Source organism: Myotis brandtii, unplaced genomic scaffold, assembly GCF_000412655.1.
Source record: "Myotis brandtii unplaced genomic scaffold, ASM41265v1 scaffold78, whole genome shotgun sequence".
Taxonomy (NCBI): Eukaryota; Metazoa; Chordata; class Mammalia; order Chiroptera; family Vespertilionidae; genus Myotis; species Myotis brandtii.
The window spans coordinates 640,682-660,714 of record NW_005371131.1 but is presented as its reverse complement, the minus strand read 5'-3'; the positions used below and the strand labels follow the sequence as shown (position 1 = coordinate 660,714).

General features: G+C 57.2%; 1 long non-coding RNA gene across 2 annotated transcripts in view; it reads left to right on the top strand.

Annotated features, from left to right (window-relative positions):
• The window catches only part of LOC102261058, a 39,525-nt gene that overhangs the window by 18,617 nt on the left and 875 nt on the right, over nt 1–20,033 (top strand). The window contains exon 3 of one of the 2 annotated variants that reach the window (XR_001359988.1): nt 2,081–2,909. The exons of the other annotated variant lie outside the window; for it this stretch is intronic. This is a non-coding gene — a long non-coding RNA (uncharacterized LOC102261058). Of the gene's footprint in view, nt 1–2,080; nt 2,910–20,033 lie in introns of those variants that run through there. 2 annotated transcript variants of the gene reach the window in all.

The window sequence follows — 20,033 nt, the reverse complement described above, 5'->3', positions numbered from 1 at the left end:
CTCGCTGAATAATGGACGGTGAATGAATGAATGCCTGAGTGACAGAGAGCGGGGATTCCTGTCCCGAGGACATTGTGGGTTACAGGCGCTCTCGGGCTGCCGGGGCCTGTCAGCGGGATGTGGGGTCCTCCGGTCCCCTTAGAGTCCTGTGCACAGCTCCCCCCGGACTCCCCACCCCCTTTGTTATGAAGCCATTTGCATTTGATGAGCTCTTCTACTTCCCCCACATCCCTTTTAGACCAAGGCAGAGGGAGCACCGGGGGAAACCCGGAAGGGCCATCATTCCCGTTGTTAGAAGATGTGGTTCAGTAGGCAAGTACCTAGAAGAGGGATAGCTGGATTGTACGGTAGGTGGACATGTATTTAACTTCCAAAAAAACTCTCAAACTGATTTCCGAAGTGGTGCACCACGTGCGTCCCCACCAGCCGTGTCTGAGAGTTCCACCTCCCCCACTGGACAGTCTTTTTTTTTTTTTAAATATATTTTATTGATTTTTTACAGAGAGGAAGGGAGAGGGATAGAGAGTTAGAAACATCGATGAGAGAGAAACATCGATCAGCTGCCTCCTGCACACCTCCCACTGGGGATGTGCCCGCAACCAAGGTACATGCCCTTGACCGGAATCGAACCTGGGACCCTTCAGTCCGCAGGCTGACGCTCCATCCACTGAGCCAAACCGATTAGGTCCCCACTGGACAGTCTTGAACTTTATCGTTTAGGAGGTGCAGCGTCTCAGGTGAAGTGGTTTTAGTCTCATCTCCCTGATGACAGTCACCCTGAGCATCTCTGCGTGTGCTTATTTGCCGTCTGTGTACCTTCTTTGGTGAGGGGTCTCTTCCAATCTGATGCCCATTTAGAAAGCTGGGTTGTTTGTTTTCTTATTATTGAGTTTTGAGAACTCTTCATATGTTCTGATTACAGCCCTTTACTTATATACGCAATTTTAAAATATTTTTCCCTCAGTCTTTGGCTTTTTTTTTTTTCCATTCTCTTTAATGATGTTTTTCGAAGAGCAAAATTGGAAAATTTTGATGAGGTCCAATTTATCAATTTTTTATTTTATAGGTTGTGCATTTAGTGTTATAGCTAGGAAATCTCTGCCCCAAGGTCCCAAAGATTTTATCCTATGTTTTCTTCTAAAAGTTTTATATTTTACATTCAGGTCTTTGATCTGCTTTGGAGCCTTTTTTTTTTTTTTTTTTTTTGGTATATTGTGTGAGATAAGAGTCAAAGTCTTTTTGTTTGTTTATTTTTTGCATGTGATTATTCAATTGTTTGAGAACCATTTGTTGAAAAGATTTCTTTCCCTGTTGACATGTCTTTTGCACCTTCGTTGAAAATCAGTTGACATATGTGTGGGTCTATCCTTAGCCTCTCTTTTTCCCATTGATCAATATGTCTTTCTTTATGCTAATACCATACTGTCCTTTTTTTTTTTGGCTAATCCTCACCTGAGGATAATTTTACATTGATTTTTACAGAGAGTGGAAAGGATACTGGAGGGAGAGAGAGAGAGAGAGAGAGAGAGAGAGAGAGAGAGAAACATTGATGTGAGTTAACGCATCGATTGGTTGCCATCAAACACACCTCCACCAGGGCTTGGAATCGAGCCTACAACCGAGGTACATGCCTTTACTGGAATTGAACCTGGGACCCTTCAGTCTGCAGACCAACACTCTATCCACTGAGCCAAACCGGCTAGGGCTACACCATGCTGTCTTGGTTATTGTATCCTGATAGTAAGTCTTGAGATCAGGCAATATCATCCCTCCAGCTTTGTTCCTTTTCAAAATTATTTTGACTATTTGAGATCCTTTGCATTTCCACATACATTTTAGAGTCAGCTTGTCAGTTTCTCCAAAAGAGCTTTCCAGGATTCTTATTGGGGTTGGATTAAATCCATAGAACAATTTGGGGAGAATTGATATCTTAACAATATTGAGTTTTCAATCCATGAACGTGGTATATCTCTCCATCTATCTATATTGTTACTTTCTCTCAGTAATGTTTTATCTTTTGTCCAATTTATTCCAAAGTATTTGCTATATTAATTGATAGGCTTTCTTTTTTACTTTTTAGTTTGAAATAACTTTGGACCTACAGAAGAGTTGTAAAGACAGCACAAAGAGTCCCTGTATATCCTTCACCCGGCTTCCTCTAATGTCCTTTGCTTTTTCCAGGATCCAAGCCAGATACCACATTGCTTTTAGTTGTCCTGTCTCCGTCTCCTCCCCCTGTGACAGTTCCTCAGGTAATCTTTCCTTGTGTTTCATGACCTTGACATTTTTGAAGAGTACTTGTCAGGCATTTTGTAGAATATCCCTCAATGTGCGTTTTTCTCATATTTTCTCAGTATTAGACTGAAGGTATGGGTTTTGGGGGGTTGTCCTACTCTTTGCATCATGTTAGGGGATACATAATAGTGATATTGATGATGTCAATGTGATATTGGTGATGTCAAGAGTGATCAGTGGTGATGTCAACCTTGATCACTGGGTTAAGTTGGTGTTGGCCACATCCTCCATTGTCAAGATTCCATTTTCCTTTTTCCTTCTCTGTCAGAAGTGAATCACTGAGTCTAGCTCGCGATGCGGAGAGGGAAATTAAGCTCCACCTCCAGCACCACAGGGTTTATACTAGACGTTCCCCATTGCATATTGGTCATTTCTTTCTCTGACAGTGAGAAGCCTGGCTCTTGTTATCAATAGTATATTTACCTATTTGTCCAAACTGAGTGTACATGTAAAGCAGTCTCGAAATTGCAAAGCCATGCCTTATGAGAAACCAGTTTACCACCCAGCGTACAGTATTTGTGCGGTTATTTTTGTCTTTAGCATTATAGTAACAGGTAAAAACACCATGTGCGAAGTTATTTGGGTCAGGTCATTTCTTCTCCACCCATTTTAGTGCCTTTGTTATTATTATTATTTTTTTAAACCCTTGTGTCGAGGGCTGACTTTCAATAGATCGCAGCGAGGGAGCTGCTCTGCTACGTACGAAACCCCGACCCAGAAGCAGGTCATCTACGAATGGTTTAGTGCCAGGTTCCCCACGAACGTGTGTTGCGTGAAGGGCGTGGGGGCGGCCCCCTTTCCGGCCGCACCCCATTTTAGTGCCTTTAAAACCTTTTTTTTTAAAATTGATTTTAGGGAGAAAAAGGGAGAGAGAGAAAAAAAAATCCATTGGCTGCCTCCTGCATGCACTCTGACTAGGGATCAAATCTAAAACCTGGGTATGCGCCCTTCTGGGAATCGAACCCACTACCTTTTGGTGTACGGGCCAATGCTCCAACCAACTGAGCCACACTGGGCAGGGATTTAGTGTCTTTATGTCATACATTTGTTATTTACATTTACCCTAACTATTTTATATTTTATGGTTTTATTTTAAATGATATATAAAATTTAAAAAATTTTCTGATTGTTTTTGCTAGTATATAGAAATATACTTACAACCTTGCTAAGCTCACTTATTTTTTTAGTAGATTTTTTTGTAGATTATTTAGGATTTTCTATATAGATGATTACGTTGCCTGTGAATAAAGATAGTGTTTTTTTCTTCCTTTCCAATTTGTATACCTTTTATCTTATTTTCTTGCCTTATTACAATGTTAAATAGAAGTGAGATTGCACATTCTGGATGTCTTTGGAAGATAAAGCTAATAGGATTTCCTAAAGGATGGGAGTTTAGCAGTTATTATTATTTCTCTCTGTTGGAGAAAGAGTTGGTGCCCACAGAAGGGACCTCACCCCAGTGGGGTTGGTGGGATGGTTTATGGGAATCAGGAATGGTCAGGGTGTTGTCCAGAGGTCCCTGCTCAGCAGAGGTGAGAGCTAGGTGAACTGGAGACTTTCCTATGCATTTTTCTTCTGCTAGTTTGGGCTTAACCGTGAAAGGACTAAAGACGGGAGATTTATTGATTGATTGATTTTTGGATTAGGTCATTTAGCACTCCTCTGACCCTCAACCCCAGATTGCTTATTTTGGGTGTCCATCCCAAAGCAATGGCGGAGGCAGGAAATATTCCTGGATTTGGGGTATGGAGCTGGGGTGGGCATCCCGGCTGTGTGACCCGGGGGGAGACCCAGCCCAGCCGCCGTCTGTGGAGGCTGTGGTCACCTCCCAGGGTGTTTGTGAGCATCACAACAACAATAGTAATGGGCACACCTGTGAACCTCGCCATGCGCCGGGCTCTGCACTGAGTACCTATTTGTATCATTTAATCTTCCCAAGTTCCCTGTGAGACAGGAACTTACTTATTTTATTACTATTAATTTTTTAAAATATTTTTATTGATTTCAGAGAGGAAGGGAGAGGGAGAGAGAGATAGAAACATCAATAGATGAGAGAGAATCATTGATCGGCTGCCTCCTGCCCGCCCTCTATTGGGGATCGAGCCCAGCACCTGGGCATGTGCCTGAGCGAGTCGAACCTGGGACCCTTCAGTCCGCAGGCCGACGCTCTATCCACTGAGCCGAACCGGGAGGGCGAGACAGGGACTGTTATTACCTCATTTTACTGAAGGAGAAGCTGCAGGAAAGGGGGGCATCTGCCCTCTGACCTCTGCTGGGAACTGTCCTGCTTCTTCAGCGCAAGTATCACCTCCTCCCAGAACCCTCCCTGGGCAGCTCCCTGTACCTGCCCAGACCAGCAGTGTCAGGCCCACTTCCCGGGGCTCCCACACACCCGTTGCCTGTGCTCCCCCGAATTCAGGACCGTGTCTGGCTCCTCCTCACACCCCAGCACCCACAAGGGACTCAGCACCCCCCAGGGCACCAGCGAATGTCTTTGGCCAGAACGCACACCTTGGGCAGCAGCCTGCGTCGACCCACCGTGGGCTCCGGCCACACCCGCGGGCGTCTTTAGGGAGGTGCCACCTGCACGGAGGCCCTCGATCCAGAGGCAGCCCCGGGCCCGAGGCATCAGGGAGCCCACTCCTCCCTCGGCGCCCCCATCAGCGACCCCAGGATGCTCCAGGAAGTGCTGCGCTCACACCCGCCCCCACTCGCCAGAGAAGGCACCATTGTGTCCGAAGGGTTAAGGAGGGATGCAAGGAAGGGGCCCTTTAGCCATGATGCCCTCTGACCTTCCATAAATCAGAGGGGCTGGGGGCGAGGGGCTGCTTGGCAGGGCTTGGGGGGGTGGGGGCTCAGAAGCAGCTGCGCGCGACGTTGACATTGTTCCCACCATTCTAAGTGCAACAAATCCCTCTATTGTGTTCCTGGTTTATCTGGTTCCTCTTGTTTATTAGCACGGCTCCTTTGGCAGCGGTTCCAGCCCTGGGCGGGTGGAAAGAGTGCTGGCACGCACCGCGGGGGGAGGGGGCCGGGAGGGGGCTGCCATCAATGCCCGCATTGTCCCCGCGCTTTTTGTTTCTACTGTAATGACATGTTGGAAGAGAGAGAGGAGAAGAAGGAAAAAAAAGGGCTCGAGTTGGGGAGGGAAGAGGAGGGCAGCAAAGAAAGAGGGAGCCAGGGCCCTGGTGTGGATTGATGTCTGGGCCTGGGCGGATGTGCCGGCAGCTGGGCAGCCGGGTGGATGGAGCCAGGCTGGGGAGCCTGGGGGGGCGGTGGTGCAAGGGGCCCTCCAGTCTCCCACCCCAGCCTCTGCCGCCTGGCACCAGGTCCCCCCGCCACCCTCCAGCCCTCCTGGGGCAGATGTGGGGCTGTGCCAGAGCGGGGCAGGTGCCGGGTCTGGGGTCTGCATCCTGATGGGCCCCAGCCTGGCTGTGCCACCCAAGGAGGCCTCTTAGCCTCTCTGGGTCTTGGTGTCCCAGGTCTGAAAAAGGGGGCGCTGGGGGGGGAAGGCATTTGGGCAATGGTGGCAAGTCCTCCCCAGGCCTGGTCTGTACTTCCGAGCCCGGGGCAGAGTGAGGGCTCACCCTGGGACAGCGAGCCCAGCACCGCCCCAGAGAGACGGCCGAATGCCAGCTTGGCAAGGTGGCTTCCTCTCCCATCTAGGCCTGGTCCCCACAATGCGGAGGGGGGAGAGGAGCCCGAGCAGGTGGGCGGAGCTCTGGCCCCACCTGGCTGGGCTGGGCCTCTCCTGCTTCAGGGCCCTTGCAGGTCTGGCTTCTGGGCTGGGCGAAGAGCTCAGGGCACCCGAATGAGGCACGAAGGCCCTGGCCATCTTGGGGCCAGCGGGCCCACTGAGGCCAGGGCCCTCCCGCCACTTCCTGAGGCCTCTCTGCAGCTCCGGGCCAGTCACCCGCCTCCGCTGGCTCACCTCCAACCACGCGGAGCTCCTACTCTGCGCCAGGCCTCTTCTGTCCTCGCCCTGCCGACTTTGGGGAGATTTTCCCTGAAAACTGTCTCCCTATGGCTTCTGCTTCTTTGGTTCAGTTCTATTTATTGCAACCACGGGGAACGCGTTAAGCCTCCCTGAGAATCGGTTTCCTCACCTGTGAGATGGCACGCTGGTCCCTGCTCTTCTGCCGCGTGGCAGAGGCTGTCCTGTGGACCCAGCCCTTCCTAGGCGCCAGCGAGGGCCTGTCCGTGGGTGAGGATCAGTCCTCGTGAATAAAGGCACTGTTTTCTGAGAGGGTTGGCTTCGGGTCAGGGCCGTGGCTGGGGTCAAGATCAGGCCTCAAGCTTGGGCCAGGATCAGGGTTCCGTCTGGGGTCAGGATCAAGACTGTCTAGGGTTTGGGGTAGGGCTCAGCGTATAGACAGTGTCAGAGATGGTTTATTCTGGAGATAGGATGATGGCTTAGTCTGGGGTCGGGATTTAGGCTGTGACCCGGGAAAGCGCTCATTTTTGGAGTCAGGATCAGTGTCCAATCTGTGGCCAAGATCAAGGCTTGGAAGCATTCATTTGGGTTCAGGGCCAACCCCAGGCTGGGGTCAGGGTCAGGCCTTAGGTCCAGGCTGGAGTCAGGGTCAGGGTCAGGGCCAGGCCTTAGGTCCAGGCTGGGGTCAGGGTCAGGGTCAGGGCCAGCCTTAGGTCCAGGCTGGGGTCAGGGTCAGACCATCACCCAGGTTGACGGACAGTGTCTCGCTGGAGTCAAGCCTCCGTCTATGGCTGGGCTGCCGTCAGGGCTCAGAGTGACGTGGGTCGGGACTGGGTTTGAGGCCGTGTCTGATTATTAGGAGACCTAGGTTGGGGCTGAACTGAATGTGTGTTTGTTTGTTTGTTTTAATATATTTTATTGATTTTTACAGAGAGGAAGGGAGAGAGATAGAGAGTTAGAAACATCGATGAGAGAGAAACATCGGTCAGCTGCCTCCTGCACACTCCCTACTGGGGATGTGCCCGCAACCAAGGTACATGCCCTTGACCGGAATCGAACCTGGGACCTTTCAGTCCGCAGGCCGACGCTCTATCCACTGAGCCAAACCGGTTAGGGCATGAATGTGTGTTTTTTGCATCTCGCTCCCTAATGGCACAGCTCACCAGGGTTCTCCATGGCAGACCCCAATTCCCAGAAGTGGTTACCACAGCCAGCAGCACGAGAGTGTGTGTGGGGAGACGAAGCAGGAGGAGACGAAGCAGGAGGAGATGGAGCGGGAGGGCGGCCTGGGGAGGAGGCCGGGTGTGAGATGTGTGAGACGGGAGGCTGGGAGTCAGACACTGGGGAGGGTACGCACCTGGAGGGCCAGCAGGGCCTGGGCAGGTGGAGTCCTGCCTCTCTAGGGCGTGAGAACAGATTCTTGGGGTGGTTGGGGTACATGGGCAGGGGCAGGATGAGGCTAAGATGACACCATCCTCCACGCTCTCCATCCTTTCATCCCCAGACAGCTGGTGCCTCTCCTCCAGCCCCCGGGGTCCTGCCATCCCCACATGACTGGCATCTGAACCCTGGATGACCCATCAGCTGAGAGCTCATGAGCCGCTGCCTGGCAGCAGGAGACACCCAGGAGCACCCTCTGGGGAGCGGCCCTGGCCTCGCCGAGGATGCCCTCAGGAGGCCGGGGGGACGCCAGACTCTCAGGGTAGGGGTCATGGTCACAACCCCCAAGCCACACACACCTTTCCTCCCAGATTGCCCAGGTGCAGCCTACAAATGGCAGCATCCACCGAACCTGCTTGCGGAGGAACACTGGCCCAAGGCCAAGACCCTGGTCCCAGGCGGGGCAACGGAGGGCGCAGATCGGGGCACAGCTGAGGTCAGGCCATGGTCAGGGGGGAAGATGCCATCCTTTTCAAATATGGGGGTACGGCACTGCAGCCCAGGTCTTCTGTGGCCTTTTTTTTTTATATATATTTGATTTCAGAGAGGAAAGGAGAGGGAGAGAGATAGAAACATCAACAACGAGAGAGAATCATTGATCGGCTGCCTCCTGCATGCCCCCACAGGGGATTGAGCCCACAACCTGGTTATGTGCCCTGACCGGGAATCGAGCCTTGACCTCCTGGTTCATAGGTGGACACTCAATCACTGAGCCACGCCGGCCTGGCTTCTGTGGCCTTTCAGGTGGGTCGCGTGGGACCTGAAGGCCGCCTGCTCCCCGCCCCATTGCCTCTGTTTTCTTGGCTCTTTTCTGTGGTCGCCATCCAGAGGCTCGGGGAGTGGGAGACGCCCTTGTCCTCTCTGTTTTCCTCTCTTTTTTCTCAGTTCTCTCCCCTCCCTCCAGACGTGTGGTTGCTTTCTGGTCTGAGGGTCGGTGCACGTTCACTGACCTTGGGGTCAGGGTCATTGCAGGGTGTCAGCGCCAGAAGGGACCCAAGTCCCACCCCTGGAAGTGGCTGAGGGTGAGGGTCCTCTGTGCCCGTCACTCTGCCCCTCACTCCCAACCATCCCCTGAGCGCTGCTGCGCGAGGCCCGCCGGCACCCAGGCCCAGAGGAGGGTCCTCAGGGGCCCTGCTGCTTCGGGAAGGGAAAGACGGCCAGCGGGGAAGGACAGACCAGGGGGCGCCCGGCTGGGGAAGGCGGCCTGGGCCTGAGCTGTGTGCGTGAGGAGGACTGGCCAGCCGGTGTGTATGGACGTGTGCCGGGGGGAGAGGCCCAGAACTTGCTGACAAAGAGGGGACCCGGCTCCTGGGCTGCCTTTGCCAAGCGCTTCCTCGTGGTTTGGCAAGAGGGAGTCCGGGTAGAAACGGTCCATTTTGGGGTCAGACCCAGGAGGGTTGAGTCTCAGCTCTGAGGCTTTCTAGCCCTGTAACCTTGGAGAAGCGAATGAGCCGCTCCGAGCCTGTTTCAGAGGGAGTGGATTCTGTCTGCAGGGGGAATGTGACCGTGACAGTCTCACTTCTCCCAGCTCTTCAGTGGGAAGAACGTCCCCCTCGAACGGTCAGCAGCTGCCTCTGACTTTTTTGATCGGGCGTCCTGCTCAGGAAAACGGGGGTAGGGCTCAGCGTATGGACAGTGTCGGAGACGTTAGGACGATGGCTTAGTCTGGGGTCGGGATTTAGGCTGTGACCCGGGAAAGCGCTCATTTTTGGAGTCAGGATCAGTGTCCAGTCTGTGGCCAAGATCAAGGACGTGTGCAGAGTCCCAGCATGTGCACAGCTGTTCCTCACTCTCAGAATCGGGTTGCCTCTCGAGTTTGCACGGCAAGAATCGGATGCCAGGGCCGCTCACTGAGCCTACTGGAGATGTGCCTGCAACCCAGGTACATGCCCTTGACCGGAATCGAACCTGGGACCTTTCAGTCCGCAGGCCGACGCTCTATCCACTGAGCCAAACTGGTTTCAGCTGAGGCCATTCTTAAAATGTGTGTGGTGCCTGCGCTGGGCGAAGTGAAAGATAAAAAAGAATTCCCAGATTTAGTCTGTCCCCAAGTCAGATCTCCAAGCATATGTCTGTTTATTTATTTACAAATGCTAGACATGTACTGCTGTATTACACACACACACAACGCAGACGTTTCAAAATAATGAGAGTAAAAATAAAAGTGGAAAGAAAGCTAACATTTTTTTCTGCACCCCACTGGGTCATTTTGTGTTTCCCTTGGGGTGCCCTGCCCCGCTCAGAAGATTCCTGGGCTGGGGTGGGGGTGCTGAGGGGGGAAGGGGTACCAGAGGTCATCCTGAGGACTGAGGGATCCTAGTCCTAGAAGCCATTGCTATCCGGGTACTTCACTGTGCATCTGTCCCCCCGACCCCCCATGCCGGGCCTGGGGCTCCCAGGAGGAGCAGACAGGACATCGCCCCCAGGGAGGGAGCGGGGCCCTCTGTCTGCCTTTTTTATTATTCACAACAGGTTACACAGAAAGAAAACTGTTCCTTCACATCTAACAAGAACTTCCTTGAAAAACTGTGCTTGGTGCCCCCCCCCCCAGTGGTAAGCTGTACATAACATAAAATTTACCATTCTAACCATTTTTCATGTAGTTTAGTGCCATGCAGGCCATTCACATTTTTGCAGCCATCACCACCATCCATCTCCAGAACTTTCCATCTTCCCAAACTGAAACTCTGTCTGCATTAGCCACTAACTCCCCAGCCTCCCCCCTTTCCCTGGCCCCCACGGTCCTACTTTCTGTCTCCATGATTTGACTCCTCCAGGGACCTCACGGAGGTGGAACCATCCCTGCTTTTCCTTTTGTTCTGGCTTTTTTCACTCAGCATCATGTCTCCCGGGATCGCCCATGTAGCATGTCAGGGTCCCCTCCCTCTTAAGGCTGAGTCATAGTTCATTGCATGGATGCACCACATTCTGTTTATCTGTTCATCTGTCGACGGACCTTTGGGCTGCTGTGAATCGTGCTGCTGTGAACACCTGGCTGAGTCCCTGCTCTCGATTCCTGGTGGCTTTTATGGAGAGAATTCTTTGACAACTTTTCCCATCGCCTTGGGTCTCGTGACCACAGTTTTGTAAATGACAGCACAGCATAAGGACTGTCATAGATGAATGTGGGAGCACAGGCCGTCGTGGGGATGCAGGAAAGCAGGGGCAGGGACAAATGGGGGAGACCGGCTCCCCGTGGCTGCCCCAGGATTGCCCTGGCAGACCCGGCGGGAAGGCACAGGCGGAGGTGGGGGAAGGTGCTGTGTCTGAGAAGGTGGTTGGATGTGGCTGGAGAGTCGGGTGCGGAGGAGACTGGCAGGGAGAGAAGCAGGGAGAGCGGGCAGACACCAGGCCATGGAGAGTGTGGCTCACGCTGCAAAGGCACCTGCAGAGAGGAAGCCGGGCGGAGTCTTGGACAATGTGGGAGGGGCCTCCGTCAGGCGTGCTCCTCCCAGGGTCTGGCTCCGCTGCTGGTGCCACCTTGACCCAGAGGAGGCTGGGTGATGAGGCTTCCCCACCGAAGCAGGTGTCTCTCTCTTCCTTGGTGCCTCCAAGGGGCCTGGTCCCCTTCCTGGTCCCTCCAGCCACCTTGAGGGGTCATCCGCTTGGCCCCTTCGTGCATTTGACATTTCAAGGCTTAGCTCAGTCACCTCTCCCAAGAAGCAGGCCACAGGCGACCCCGTCCCCGCAGACACACGGGCACGCACACTCACATGCTCACACGTTCACTTAGTTATTCACACTCACACAGACACACACATGTACACAACCACAACACACACTCACACACGTGCACAACTCAACCCACTCGTGCATGCCTGCACACACAACACCTCCTCTGTCACATGCACGTGCACATGCACATGCATACACTCACACTCACTCTCTTTCTCACACACAGTCTCCCCGCCCCACCTTCTCCCATGTCTCTCATTTCCACTTCACTGGGAGGCCAGAACGAACATTTACTAAGATCCTATGTGGTGACAGCCACTGGGTTTGGCTCGTTCCCTGTCTTCTCCTGATATTATCAGCCCATTGTACAGATGCACACACTGAGCCTGGGGAGCTGATGGTCTCACAGGAGCTGGTGGCGCCAGGACCTGAACGCAGGGTGCCAGGGCCTAACTCTGCACCGTCCTTTTGGCACATTGTACGGCCAGTTCAGTGTTGTTTCTGTCATAAACTCGCTTCGTCAAGTTGGCACGACCCCCCAGGTCAGGACCAGGCTTGCTCCTTCTCTTCTGTCTCCCACCTGGGCCGGAACTCTGACGACGCTCAATAGATTCTCTTAAACCAACGACTGAATTCCAATGTTGAAGAGGTGGTCTCAGAAGCCACGGTCGTGTCCTGTGCTGTTCCCTCTGCCTGGAATGTCCCCCCGTCTTGCTCTGAGACTCACCCTTCAGGGCCCAGCCCTGGGGCTGTGGTCAGGACCCCCCGGAGGATCCTGTTGCTCCGTGTGGGCCTCACCGCTCCGTGGGAACTTTCTGGTCATTGCTTGTTTACTCATCTGTCTTCCTGTGGGACGAGGCACTCCGTGGGGACTGGGCTGCCTCTGATTCACCTTCGGGGGCCCCGAGGTGCTCCCGGGCCCACACAGCGGGCTCCTGGCAAATGTGAAAGGAAGCGGCATGGGGCATCATGACTCTCCACGTGTGCACTTGGCTCCACTCTCAGAGGTGCTGTCCGGCCTGCTCCCCCAGCCCCCTGCAGGCTGGCCTTCGGCTGCCCCAGGTTGGGGAGCAGGTAAGGCCTGGTTGGTGCCCTTGTCCATCTCCTGGGCTCAGACCCCCTGAGTGGGCGCTATGAGCAGAGCCACCCAACCTCCTCCGTCACCCTCATGTCTCGGCAGCTGGCTCGGCTGGCCTTGGGGACCCAGGGTCCCTTCCCTTCCAGCAGGGACAAGGCAGTGGGCACCGAGGAGAGCCCAGGAGACGGACACCAGCCATTTCTCTGCTGCCAGCAGCACCCATCCTGCCGCAGTCCCACCACCTCTCTGGGCCTCAGTTTCCCTGTCCGCAACACCGAGTCATGGGTCTCCCTGACCCTAGGGCCCTCGCCAGCTGTGCCCTCCTGTGACTGTCAGATGCCGAGAGCAGAGGCGGGAAGGCGAGATGGCCCCTCTCTCCCCGCCGCCTCTCCCTGTCCCCCAGGGTCACCCCAAAGCCGCCCCCTCCCCGGCTCCCTGGAACTTCCCTGCAGCTGCAGGCCTGGTGAGACAATTGGGTGTTTTAGAGAAATACATTTTTGGGCTAATTTGCCATGCATAAGTGTTTCTCTTACCCTTTAAAGGCGGAGAACAAAGAGGCCTTTCTGCACCCAGGCGGGCTGCTGGGGAGGGGCCCGCAGCTGTACGGCCGACGACCCTCCTCCCTCTCTCATCCCTGCTATCGCCCCCCCACACACACACACTCGGCCCCCCGCCCCCCAGGAGAGACAGCCTGGACTTTCCCAGCCTCCCCCAGCCCCCTCTGGCCTTGCCCCGCCCCAGCCCCCACCCTCCCACCAGCTGCCCCAGGCAGAGGGAAAGTGTGCGTGGGTGGGAGGTGGATGGGGAGGGGGCAGGCAGGGAGCGAAAGCAGCCGTCCACGTGGTGACGGCCTGGCTGGGTGTGTGTCAGACAGAGTTCCTGCGGGTTGCACAGTGTGGTCACGGGTACGGATGGTGTCAGTCATCAGGTGAATCACCAGTGTCCGGGGGCAGGGGGGATGAGGCCGTCACCCCATTCATTCACTCGCTCGTTCCTTCATTCCATTAGTCTCTGCTGAGTTCCCACCATGTGCAGGTCTCAGGGCACCTGTATCCGGTGGGACAGAGGCGCCGGTGACCATAGTAAAGCGCGCTAAGTTCATGGACTTAGAGTTGGTGAGCCCACGGGTACCTGTGGGCGGGGCTGCATGAGCAAAGGTGCAGAGGCGTGAGAAGCAGGGGTATGGCCCCCGCCCTGCGTGGAGGGGGGGCCTTGAGCATGATGAGGGGGCGGGGCTGAGAGCAGCTTCCCTCGCTGGCACTGGCGGTGATGGCCCTGGAGCAGTGGGTCTGCAGTGGGTGCTCCCTGCCCTGGTGATGGCCCTGGAGCAGTGGCATCTGCAGCGGACGCTCGCTCCCTGGCCTCGGTTTACCACCCACACCTTTGCTGAGGCTGCTCCTTCCTTTGCCTGGGACGCTCTCCTCTTACTCTTCCCTCTTCTGAGGCCACACCTCCCTCTTTGGGGGGCCTCAAAGCTCCCCATCTTCCCTCATCTGGCTTGGTCCCTCACTGTCCCTCGCCTGTCTCCCCTGGCAACCCAGAGACAGATGCACTTGGGAAGGGGGCACGCATGGAGGGCTGCGGGCTTCTCTCCCAGTTCGCACCCTCCCCATCTTCAGGAGGGCAGGGAGGGCAGGGAGGGCAGGGAGGGCAGGGACCTCGGGTGTCTTCCCAGCACCGAGGACGGGGTGAGTGCACAGACTCCGAGCTCAGGAAAGGAGGCAGGTGGGCTGGACCTCCCTCCTCTGTCCTCACAGCAGCATCGCCAATGATTGCTGAGCACTGCCGCTGGCCAGACGCCGCGGGCGGCCCTGGGAACGCACTCAGTCTGCACAGCTTTACCAGGTGGGCATATCGCCTGCCGCTGTTCTGCGGAGGGAAACTGAGTCACGAGAGGTTTTGCTAAAGATCCTCCAGCTTCCAGGGGAGGAGGCACCAGGGTCTGGGCTCGAAGCCATTACGTCTGCATCGCCCAGAGCCCCCTGCGCCCTGGAGCCTCCAGGGACGGGCAGGCCCACCCCGGCCTCTTCGCCCTGCAGTTTGCTCTGTCCCTCCCATCCCTGGGCCCTGGCTCTGCCCCGTGTGCGTGTGAGATGCTGAGGTTGAGTTGCAGGAGGTCAGGGCCCTTCTAACAATCCCACATGGTCCCCCTGCGCTCAGCACACCCGATGGCACGACACCTCCCTGTGCTCCCAATGTCAGGCAGGGTGACTGCATGTGTGTGCACTCATGCATCCGTGTGAGTGTGCCGCGTGTGGCGTCCTGTGCACGTGTGCTCGGCAGATGGGTGCTCGGGAGAAGGAAGAGAAGGCAGAGGCTGAGGGAGGACGCGGCCCCACAGCCCCTGCGTCCTCTGTGTGTCCCGGGAGGAAGGGGCAGCGTCTGCCCTGCTCCCTCTGCAGATGCTCCCTGGGAGCCTCGGGATGAGCAGGCAGAGACCTGGGTGTGGCTGTTAGCCCTGGGGCCTGGGGGGCCGCTGTGATGGCAGGCAGCTCGGGCCTGTCTGAGCAGGGACTCCCCCAGGGCCCCGCAAGCCCCGTGGCTCCCTCACAGCACTTGATGGGCATTAATGGGGGTGACTGTGTGCCCGGCTTGTGGGCAGGGCCAGGGGTGCATGGGCAAGGCCTCTGCCCTTTCAGAGGAGCCGACAATCTGGGAGGAAAGTGCACCCAGAGAAATGGAGTTTGGGGATCCGGGGCGTGACCGTGTGGTCGGCTGTGTGTGTGTGTGTGTGTGTGTGTGTGTGTGTGTGGCGGGGAGGGGGGTGGTGGGGAGAGATAAAGGCAGCTGAGGAAGGGGTGTGGCCCACTGAGGGCTGGGAGATGAGGGATGGAGGCTTGAAGGTTAGAGACTGCAGGTGGGGGGTGGGGAGAGGGAGGGGTGCACTTTCACAGAATCCTAGACTGTGAGAGGTAGGAGGGGAAACTGAGGCCTAGGGAGAGGGGATGACGTGCCCACAACAGTGACGGGATCCATTCAGGTCAACTCAACCAGCAGCTCCTTGGCCTGTGGGGCAGCAGGCTGAGGACTCAGCCTTAAACAAGGGGCCGCCGGCCTCGCGGGCCGTGGTCTGGTGCGGCAAGGGACACACAGACAGATACGCACTACCCGGTACCATGGGTGTGGCCACCACAGCATGTACCAGGCGGAGTGGGGAGGGATTATCTGGGCAAGGCCTGTTGTCAGATGCAGCATCTGGGTTGGGCTTTGAAGGATGAAGAGGAGTTCAAAAGGCTGAACAGGGAAGGAGGGGCTTTGTCTCCAAGGAACTGGGGTGGTTTGAGTTGGTGCCTGTTGTTGCCGCCCCTGAGGGCAGCCACCAGCCCGTCCTCCACGGGCACTCCGTTCCCCCGGAGACAGCAGGCTGGGGGTGGCAGGGCGGTTTCATATCTTTCTGTCCTGAGTCAGGGGGATGGGTTCAGGGTTTCCCAGGGCCCCAGCCTTAGTCCTGGTTGCAGGGCCTCGATTCAACCCCCTGCCATTCAGTCCGAGAACATTTATTATGTATAAACCTTACAGGGCGGGAAGGAGTGCAAGATGTGGAGCGGAGGGAAGGGCATTCAGGAGGAGGGAACAGCATGAGCAAAGGTGTGACTGCTGGACAGCAAGGGCCTCTTCCACAGCCATCATCTATTCTCGCGTGGCTGGCGGGCGGGCACGAAGGGAGCAGTTCACGGTGCAGCTGGGGGACTGGCTGAGGCTGGGCCGGCCAGCCAGGGGGAAGGGTTGGCTTTAATCTGTGGCGAGCAGGAGAGATGCTAATGGATTTTGAGCAAGAGCAACTCCCCCGAGAGCCCAAGACCTGAACCCAGAGCCTCCAGGGGAGCCAGGAGTGGGGGCGAGAGGGGACAGGAGCGGGGGCAATGTTCACAGTATAAAAACTCCTACCAGGGCCAGTCTCAAGCTTCCAAGGTGACATCAACAAGCTCGGAAAATTCCAGAGAATTTAACCATGGGCTCTCACGAGCTGGTCTGAGCTGACTCCAGACCGTGGGTTACAAACTGAATGTCCTTCCCTCCTGGTTCACTCCCAAGGCGACCTGGACACGGGGCCATGAGCTGACTCCAGACCGTGGGTTACAAACTGAATGTCGTTCCCAGTGCTCAGCCTCCTTCCCTCCTGGTTCACTCCCAAGGTGACCTGGACACGGGGCCCAGGGATGGAGAAGCCCGAGGACAACCCACTCCGTGGCGGCCCGAGCTCCGGCTCCGCCGTGTCTGCGACCCCCGGGCCTGTGGGTCTGAGCCTGGCTCAGCCGCTCACGGGTTAGGGGACGCAGGCCAGCCCCTCACTCCTCTGGGCTCACCGCTCACAGGACCACCGCTGGCATGAGAAGATGGCACAGTGGGGAAGACAGGGGTGGGACAGGATGGGCTGGGAAGGCCTAGGGGAGGGGACAGACCTCACCCAGCTCATTTGTCTGAAAAGCCATCAGGTCACCCGTAGGGGGTGGCGCAGGCAGGGTCCTGTGAAGTGAGGGGTCTGGGGACAGGGTAGGGGGCAGGGAATGCCACATGGGAGGCCCTGGGCGACAGATCACCAATGCCTCAAGCCCTGCCGATGGTGGATTTCTGGGCCTTGGGACATATTGGTCCCTCTGCCTGGTGCCACCCTCCCTGTCGCTTGGAAAACTCCGAGTCATTGGTCAGGCCTCGGCTCCCGCACACCTCCCCCAAGATGCTGGGCATGATCAGGACTGTGAGGCCCCGGACAATCCACTTCGTCTTTCTCAGCCTCATCTGTAAAGTGGGGACAGTGGTTGCAAGGATTCCATGAAATGCACTTGGCACAGGGGGCCGCTTCTGGTAACTTGGGTATTGTTATTCCTCGGTTACTCCTCCTGCCTCCCCGAGGTCGGCCTGGCCCTCGGAGTCCCGCCACGCCTTGTGGGACCCCGCCCCCGGTTGTAATTATGGCCGCTGTCTGTCTCCCACCGGCCAGTGAGCCCCTGAGGGTGGGGACCCCAGAGCCGCCCCAGCCCAGGCCTCGCACAAGCTTTAGGGGAGGGACCGCCCTGGCCAGGACCCCAGTCCCAGCCCTGACACCGGCCCACGTGGCTGCTCCTCAGCCACCCAGATGGCTGCTCCTCACGTGCGACCCAGATGATCTCTGGGGTCCCTGGTAGCCGAAAACGCTGTGAGTCTGTGCCCCCACCCGAGTCGCCATCCTGCCCGCAGAGCAGCCCCACCGGCTTCCCTGCCCGTCAATGGCTCCACTGTTCTCCCTCGGCTCAGGCGCGAGGCCTCGGAGTCATTTTTGAGTCATTTTTGAGTCATCCGCCCCTCGATCCCCCCACCGCTCATCCTCGGCAGCGACAGTTTGTCCTTTAAAACGTTGCTCACATCCGCTGTCCCCTCCCTGGGGTTCTAGTCCCCTCTGCCTGGAGCCTGGTTGGTTTTGTCCCCTTTCTAACTGGCCGTGTCCCCTCCCCGCCATCCCGGCCATCGCCCAGCAGCTACTGAAACGCCACCATATGTTCCTCCTAGGAACGCACCGCTGCTGCCTGGCAGGCACTGATCTCGAACCTGTGAGCAAGGAGCAGGTGCCCCGTCAGGCTGAGTGGACCCAGGAAAGACGGGGTCCCGGGCGTGGGGAGGAAGGGATCCTGAGAGGAGTATGGGGGGCACCACCATAAACCTGGACTCTGCCCACGTTGCTGCGGGCATCTCCTAGGCCAGCTCCTCCAGCCTCACACTCACGCTCACACTCACACTCATGCTCACACGCTCACACTCACATTCACACTCATGCTCATACTCACACTCACGCTCACATCCACACTTATGCTCATACTCACGCTCACATTCACACTTATGCTCATCACGTTGCTGCGGGCATCTCCTAGGCCAGCTCCTCCAGTCTCACACTCACGCTCACACTCACGCTCACACTTATGCTCATACTCACACTCATGCTCACACTCACACTCACGCTCACGCTCACACTCACGCTCACACTGGCACGTTCATACAGTTCATGGAAGTTCACACACCTCCGCTCAAGCGCACGGGCCGAGCTCTGCCCCTGTGACAGGCAGGGACACGGGAGGATTCAGACACGGGCCTGCCTGGGCGGAGCTCGCACACTCCCTGGGGCCTCGGCGGTGGGTAGTGGCGCACACCTGTCATCTGTGCTGTGGACCGGACACGGTGCCGGGTGCTGCTCATCCTCCCGAATCAGGGAGCGAGGCCGTGGAGCTGGGCCTTGAAGGCTGAGGAGTTCTGTTGGGCACCTTTCGGGAGGGGAAGCAGCCTGTCTGTGCACTTGGCTACGGGGCTGGGAAGGCTGGGGACGGCCCCCCAGAGGTGAGCAATCTTAGGGACCCCTTATGCTGCTGTAATTCGAGTCCCCTGAATGGAGCCGGCTCCCAACCTGGGAGGCTTCCTCTGTAAACGCAGAGTGATCACCGGTGGGCCCAGCACCTCCCTCTGGCTGGTGCCGACCTCCCGTTCCTTGTCCCCCGGCCTGCGAGGTGGGAATGGGCAGGGCCTGCAGTCCCATTTTACAGACGAGGAAGCTGAGCCCGCAGAGGGGAAAAGTGGGCGGCTGGTCTTGGCGGAGCCTGGAATTTCCCTGGCCTGGACCCCGGAGTCTCCAGGTTGCAGGGGGAGGGCGGGAGGGAGGGCTCCAGCTCTGCACCCCACGTCTTCTTGGGGAGGGGCTGGCCCTGTGGGGCCGGATGGGGTGGCAGGCCCAGCTGCTGGGAGCCCGGGTCCTACGATCATGCCCATGGGCCTGGCCAAGGCCCACCCTGCTGGCTGGCGCCTCTGTGCTGAGCCCCCTCCGGGTGCGCTGGGTGGAGGCTCTGGCCTGAGGGGGGGGTAGAGGGAGGGCTGGGTGGCGGATTTGTGTTTCCACTTGATTTCCTCCGTTGTTTTCCGAGAGCCGAGCAGGATCCTGCGGGGCGGGGCGGGGCGGGGCGGCCACCGGAAGGCGCTGTGGCCTGGCTGCCCGCCCTCCATGTGACTCCCCTGCCTGACGACTGTCTCGTGGAAGGGCCTCGAGGCTTCCGTCCTTCGCTCCCCAGAGTGTGTGACGCGGGCCGGGCACAGGGCCCACGCTGGGTGACGTCCCGCGTGACCAGCGCTGTGCCCAGGGCGCTTTCCATCTGCCCAACACCTGCGACCGCCGCCTGACCCCCAGTCCGGCACAGGCCCAGGGCAGCACCTGGTGGCCTGAGAACCAGGGACCCCCGTTCTCCCAGCTCCCTGCCCACCTCTCCCGCTGCCCCTCCCCAGCTCTGGGCCTGTTCCCCTTGCTCCTCCTCCTCCCGCCACCATTCGGGCTGCTGCCTCGCCACCCGCAGGCCATCCATCCCTGACCTCCCGGGCCTGCCACGCTGGACTCCCGCCCCTACTGGTGATCGCTCCTGCCGTCTAGGTCCCCGGCCTCAGTCCTGGCCTCTGGCCTTTGTGCTTCTCAGACCAGCAGGAGTGCGTCGGCCACTCCCGGCTTCAGAATCTGCCGGCCCCTCCTGAGGGGCTGCGTGGAGGCAGGTGACTCCCGGCCTGCTCTGGGCCACAGCTTCCCCCTCCGTGAAGTGGGGGTGATAGTAACGGAATCAGCGACCCCCCAGCGCTGGGTCTAAGGAGACAGAGGCGTCTGGCACA